Source organism: Anabrus simplex, chromosome 4 (genome assembly GCF_040414725.1).
Source record: "Anabrus simplex isolate iqAnaSimp1 chromosome 4, ASM4041472v1, whole genome shotgun sequence".
Taxonomy (NCBI): domain Eukaryota; kingdom Metazoa; phylum Arthropoda; class Insecta; order Orthoptera; family Tettigoniidae; genus Anabrus; species Anabrus simplex.
Window position 1 is genome coordinate 402,772,696 of NC_090268.1, and position 7,423 is coordinate 402,780,118.

At 42.3% G+C, this 7,423-nt stretch overlaps 1 non-coding gene across 1 annotated transcript; it reads left to right on the forward strand.

The window, feature by feature from the left end:
* The first annotated feature begins 423 nt into the window (after positions 1–423).
* LOC137500730 (5S ribosomal RNA) lies at positions 424–542 on the forward strand. Its single transcript, XR_011018231.1, has one exon. It is a non-coding gene; the product is annotated as a 5S ribosomal RNA (ribosomal RNA).
* The last annotated feature ends 6,881 nt before the right edge of the window (positions 543–7,423 follow it).

Below are 7,423 nucleotides of genomic sequence, written 5' to 3' on the forward strand. Positions count from 1 at the left end.
ATTTGACCGAGTATTTCATATGAAAGCATTGCTTTTAATCGCGCCATTCCTACTGACGTCATTGTAATGATCTATGTACATTTCAGTTAGGAAAACTACTAAGACAGTCTTTCTGAGTATGTAAAAATGTAAAAATGCAGGTGGAGAGCGAGTGTCTGCCATTATAATGAAAACTCCCTAGCCTGATTGTGACTGATGGTAGGCAAGGGGGCCTGGGGACTGCCATTACAATGAAAATTTCCCAACCCAGTCTTCATTTTAGAAAAACGTTTGGTGAATTCCCCGTCGCGTTTCTAGGGTAACGTTAAGTGCTATGCTATTTAATACAATCTTGCTCACAAAATAAATAACGTGTTTTGGTCATTTCATAACTGACGAGAACAATACACAAATTTCTATATTTTTATTTCGCATTAAGGCTAAGCCAACGGCCATACCATGTTGAATACACCGGTTCTCGTCCGATCACCGCAGTTAAGCAACATTGGGCGTGGTCAGTACTTGGATGGGTGACCGCTTGGGAACACCACGTGCCGTTGGCTCAATTCCCTTTTAGTGCCTTTGCTGGCGGGACCTAGTGTTTACAGTGCACTATGTCTTCTGGTATGGGCTAGAGCAATTTTGTTACTTTCATTGATCTGTCTCTGTCTTATACTTGGCTTTGACAATATGAAAGTGTCTGAGGTATGAGTGATACTAGTAATGCTATTCCTTCTGCAGCCAGTCCCTGCTATGAATGGTGTGAAAATATTGCTCATAGGGTCAGTTGGTGCATGCATTTCAGTGGGCTTGGCAGACTGATATGTAATAGCAACTTCTGGCTCGGTGAGGAAAGCAACGGGAGACTACCTCACTCCTCATTTTCGCTAGTACGCCCCTTCAGTGATGCCTAGGCCATCTATGACTGCTGATGGGAGAGCTGTTGAGGATCCCACCAGCGGAATCGCTGACGGACTGAACATACATACATACATTAAGGCTTAACATTTAGAATATATGTTGTTCTGTTAGCAAAGAACAATGGGTTCGAGGTCAAATGAGAAATTCACTAATGTCATCGTAAAAAGGCCTGACAGATCTCATTTTAAGCTTTCTGATGGTTCAAAAATTTCGGATGTCTGCAAAATTACTTGAGAGTGTAGATGCATCTCGGAGATATTCAAATCGAACCACGTTCTACCCAATCTCATTCTGCCCTGAAGCGTGGCAGTGTATGGAGTTTCGTCACCTAGGCTAGGCTTTTCTGTCTTTTGGCACTTTGAACTGCTCGCTAGCTGTCACGTGTCTGCTTTGCTTCAGCACGTATTCACGCGTTCACCCATTAGACGGTTTTACCAAATATTTTCAGAATGTACACGCCATTGAGTTTACCTAACGATACTGTGTTGTAATGACATTGCTTCTCACTGATTTACATTCACTGTTGGATTTTGTGTTGAAATCTATGGAAGTTCGTGTAAAATTTGTGCCAGAAAGCTTCAACAGCTGAATTTTTTACCAGGTATAAGTCGTTAGACGATGAACTCCTGAACACCAAGAGTTTTCTGCTTAATTCCATCTATCGGTGTGAGTTTGAACTACGTCCATCTCTGCTGTTTCCATCTACTGCGATGCTGAGCGAACGAGAACGTTCAAGGGCCTGGCATTGGCACTCTATGTATATGGTACATGAATAATACAATGATGACGAGCATATTTAAACTACTTTTGGAATGAATCATATTCACCATCCTGGTGTATGCAACGATGTTACCTCCATCGCTAACCACGAGATAGAATATTCTTATCACTGAGTTTGGGAAGTGACATCTAACAAATATTGATCGCGGATGCTTCATTGTAGGAGTTTCTGTGGTAGAGATATGATTCGACAGGGGTAGAATTATATACATATGTTTGGTTCTTTCTTAGTAAAATGTCTCTCATTAATGGAGGTAAGATTGTTAATGTTATGCAAGTAAACACAAATTAATTTTATCGAACCTGTGTAAGGTTTCATTTATCATATGGGAGAACAGTCCGCCTCTGTGGCGGCCCGGGTTCCATTCCCGGCTTTTCCAAGAAATTTGAAAATTGGTACTAGGGCTGGAACGGGACCCACTCAGCCTCGGGAGGTCAACTGAGTCGATTCCCACCTCAGCCATCCTGGTAGTGGTTTTCCGTGTTTCCCACTTTTCCAGGAAAATGTCGGGATGTTACCTAACTTAAGGCCATGGCCACTTCCTTCCCTCTTCCTTGCTATCCCTTCCAATCTTTCCATCCCCCACCAAGGCCCCTGTTGAGCATAGCAGGTGAGGCCGCCTGGGCGAGATACTGGTCATCCTCCCCGGTTGTATCCCCGACCGAGATTCTGAAGCTCCAGGACACTGCCCTTGAGGCGGTAGAGGTGGGATCCCTCTCTGAGTCCGAGGGAGAACCAACCCTGGAGGGTAAGCAGATTAAGAAAGAATATTTAAAAAAGTGAAATAATTGGGAGAAGTAGACTACAAATTCTTACCCTATTGCTTATTAAATTCCAATGCCTCATTGATTTAAAGCCTTCACATTACAAATATTAATTACTCTAAAATTGGACAATATTAAAAATCCACAGTTCTAGCCTTTCAGGCAAGCAACTCAATGCTGAAAACATCCTCCGGATATGAGCTACGAATTTTTGGTAAATAAGATATAATGAAGCATGAGTATATATAATCTTTATTTCTTCTTCTTCTTTTTCTACCGCTTACCCCGCATGTGTGGGGTCGCGGGTGAGTGCTGCGTAGCACAGGTGGATTTGGTCCTGTTTTACCGCCGGATGCCCTTCCTGACGCCAACCCTAAATGCAGGGATGGAATCACTATTGCGTGTTTCTGTGGTGGTAGGCAGTGTAGTGTGTTGTCTGAATACGAAGAGAAAGGTGTTGGAACAAACATAAACACCCAGTCCTCGGGTCAGAAGAATTAATCAGACGCGATTAAAATCCCCGAACCGACCGGGAATCGAACCTGGGACACTCTTTTTATTTATTCCCAAAAAATACAATCCTTTTCTTAGTCATCGTTTTCAACATTAAAACTAGTGCAAAATACAATTGAAGAAAATCTGAAAATGTACTGTACGAATAAGAACAGTTTCATTTTTACGGACAGCCAGGCGGCCATTAAGGCACTAGAAGCAGTCCGGATAATATCCAGAATTGTCTGGTATTGCCATTCACTTCTCCTGAAGCTCTCAAAGTACAACATCGTCAAAATAATATGGGTACCAGAAGAAAAGGCAGGTAAACTGGCCAGGAGAAACATATTTTGTAGGTCCAGAACCTGTATGCGGGATTTCCTATGGACAAGCCCGACACTACATAGGAAAATGGGTACAAAAGAAACAAATGGAGAACTGGAAAAATACTCCGGGTTGAGAGCTCGCAAAGGAAATGATAAAAGGACCAAACAAGAAGCATACTAAAGAACTGTTGAAAATCAACAGAGAAAATATAAGATGGACAGTAGGACTGTTGACAGGACACTGCCATCTGAAAAAACACCTACATGGAATTCGAGTAATAAGAGACAATGTATGTAGGGAATGCAATGAAGCAGAGGAATCAGCTGAACACATACTTTTCGAATGTGAGGCGTTGGGTAGAATCAGACTCTTCACTCTAGAACTACCAGCTGAAGAGAGAGAAAAAATCCAAGAAGACCCCATAAGAACAACCTGCAGCTTTGTGAAGAGAGCAGGGAATGAAGGAAGAACATAGTGGCAAAAGATCTTAGAGGTCGATGCTAATTAGGAACTAATATTTAGAGGCCCCATGAAGAAAAGAAGAAGTGCACAATACAAACTTTCAAATGTAGATTATGTCCAAATACCGCATGTAACAAAAGTTGCATTGGGTTCTAGATCACAAATTCACATCTAGCGGTTGCAACTAGGTTAGAGCTGAAGGTGTCACATCAATGAGGCCTTGGAACGATCCACGGTACCTCATCAGAGAGCATTCTTCACAAGGTGTTCCGTAGTCTCTTCCTGAGATCCACAGTACAAGCTGGAGAGTTGGTAGGTTTTGTATTTCCAAGTGTTTAATGCTGTAGATTGTATATTGTGTTATTAATTACTCAAATTTAATTTTGTTATTTTCTGATGTAGATAAACTTTTTCCTTGTGGCAATCCAGAATGACAGGAAAGTAGTTGAGTTTCTAAATAAATATATAGTATGTTCATTTCAAACAGGCTTACATGTTAATAGAATATAAATTACAACGAGCAATGCGGGGCGGCCCAGCTAGTTTCATAACATTTTTTGACAGGAATCTGCAGTGATTTTACGAACTCAGTAATATGTCTCATGAAGGTAAAAATTGTTGAAAGGCATATTTTGAATCCGTGTGTTAGATATTGAAACTGAGAAAATATATCTGTGATAATGTATCGTGGAGAGAGAAATATAGCACATTATACCGGCTGCAATGAATCAAATTCACGACCAATTAACAGAACGGCATTCTCGTAAATAATGAGCTCCTGTGTCATAAATCAGAGGAACTGTCTTGCTGCACGCTACATAAATAATATTGTATGAAATTATGCACAGGGCGACACATCATTTGCATCATTTATTATTGAGCAGTGATGTTATATGGCTTACAAGTGTTTATAACACATATCATAGTCCCCACCTCCACATATGCACTCTCTTAGATTTTCCTTAGATTAAGATTAACAGTCATTTTTGGTTCAACAGGACCGAGTCCTTTTTCCTCAAGATACCCTAACCAAAGTAATTTAGTCAGCAGAAAATAGGCTTTATTAAGGGGAGTATCGAAGGCCTATCCCGATAATGTTGACTTTAGCATATTTACATCCCAGTTTCTTTGGAATTGTCCGAGGTAATACACCGATATTTGGTATGACATAGATTCATATTAAATACATTTACTCTGAATATGGTCCGATTAAATGGTTAGCGTGCTGGCCTTTGGTCACAGGGGCCCCGGGTTGGATTTCCGGCAGGGTCGGGAATTTTAACCATGATTAGCTAATTCCTCTGGCATGGGGGCGGGTGTGTGCGTCCTCTTCATCCTCATTTCATACTCATCACGACGTGCATCTGGTGTCAGGTTAAAAGACCGGCATCTGGTGAGCCGAGCTTGTCCTCGAACACTCCTGGCACTAAAAGCTATACGCCATTTCATTACTCTTAATATAGATCTTAAAAATAAGTTAGTGAAGTGCTTTGTGTTGAGCGTTGGTCTTTAATGGGTCTGAGACTTTGAGAAGGGAGAATGAGAGATACGGAGGTTCGATTGTACTTGTATCTTTCTGTGACTGGGGGCAGCAGAATAAAATGCTCGGTATCATGATTATGGCAACCCTACCAGGATATCTAAAGTACTGATCAGGACTGAATATTAGTGCTACTGAAGACTGTACTCCAGTAAGCTTATCATAATTATTTCAATTATTCCAGAGTAATTTTCTATTTGGACAGAGGTTTAAGGCGATCATTTTTCAAGTACAATAGAGTATTGTCCTATGAACAAGACACTAACATCCGTCGTGAGAAGAGAAACTGGGCAAACACCACCACGTACAATTACACCCTCGTAAAATTTGTTGTAATTTCCATGACACTACAGACAATCTCGTGTGGGTGGAAGGATGGAATACAAGCACGCTAACCTCTGACTTAAATGAAAGAAAATGTGTACATGTACCATTACCCTCATTAAGAAACATTAAAAAAATGTAGTTTCTTAGTTTTTTTGCTAGTTGCTGTACGTCGCACCGACACAGATAGGTCTTATGGAGACGATGGGATAGGAAAGGCCTAGGAGATCGAAGGAAGCGAACGTGGCCTTAATTAAGGTACAGCCCCAGCATTTGCCAGGTGTAAAAATGGAAAACCACGGAAAATCATCTTCAGGGCTGCCGACAGTGGGATTCGAACCCACTATCTCCCGGACGCAAGCTCACAGCCGCGTGCCCCTGACCGCACGGCCAACTCGCCCGGTTCCTTAGAAATTACACTTGAAAGTTAATGAGGGGGAAACATTTCAGAGCTCTATATCAAGTAGTTTCTGAGAAAACGGGAAACATGAAAAAAAAAAAAAAGGTTTCTTAGAAATTGTTCGCCTCTGTGGTGTAGTGGTTAGCGTGATTAGCTGTCACCACTGGAGGTCCGGGTTCGATTCCCGGCTCTGCCACGAAATTGGGTTGGAACGGGGTACACTCAGCCTCGGGAGATCAACTGAGTAGAGGTGGGTTCGATTCCCACCTCAGCCATCCTGGAAGTGGTTTTCCGTGGATTCCCACTTCTCCTCCAGGCAAATGCCGGGGTGGTACCTTACTTAAGGCCACGGCTACTTCCTTCCCTCTTCCTTGCCTATCCCATCCCTCCACAAGGCCCCTGTTCAGCATAGCAGGCGAGGCCGCCTGGGTGAGGTACTGGTCATTCTCCCCAGTTGTATCCCCCGACCCAAAGTCTCCCGGACACTGCCCTTGAGGCGGTAGAGGTGGGATCCCTCGCTGAGTCCGAGGGAAAAACCGACCTTGGAGGGTAAACAGATTAAGAAGAAGAAGACGAAGAAGTTTCTTAGAAATGACACTTCAAAGTGTAATGCCACTAACCAGACGAGAATCCTACCGTGCTTCTTACGGTACAAAATAAATACCAGACATGGAGCAATATCATAGAATCCAATGTAGGCAGCTTATACAGCGGGATGTTTACTAGACACATTACCGTCTCGTAGAGCAGATAGTTCCCAAGACAGCCTGTTTTAGCCGATCAAGTGCTCATGAAATCTGGAGACATGGCTTGTGCGGGAGCATAATTTTTTTACATTTATAAAATTAAGCAGGAAACTCCAAACAATAATTTTCCATACAAAACTACAAATCGAAAATTTTTACCAGTACTATCTGTTAAAGTACAGTCAGTGTTAAAGTTTCCAAATACTCAAATATCAGTCTGCATCTCTTTCTAACCGGGTGAGTTGGCCATGTGGTTAGGGGTTCGTAGCAGTGAGCTTGCATCCGGGAGATAGTGGGTTCAAACCCCACTGTCGGCAGCCATGAAGATGGTTTTCCGTGATTTACAATTTTCACACCAGGCAAATGCTGTGGTTGTACCTTAATTCAGGCCACGGCCGCTTCCTTCCAGCTGCTAGCCCTTTCCTATCCCATCGTCGCCATAAGACCCATCTGTGTCGGCGGGACGTAAAGCGAATTGCAGAAAAAGAAAATCCTCAGAGAGCAGTTCCACAGTCTGTTCCTGAGCTCCATATTCACAAGCAAGAGAGTTGCTAGATTAAATCTTAAGATACATCAGCATGTTCACTTGAAATTTCCAAACAAGTTGTTCACCTGTTTTAGTACATCTTGCACGTTCACTGAACCAGAATTTAGTGATTCTTAAGGTCTGAATTCAATTTAATATTT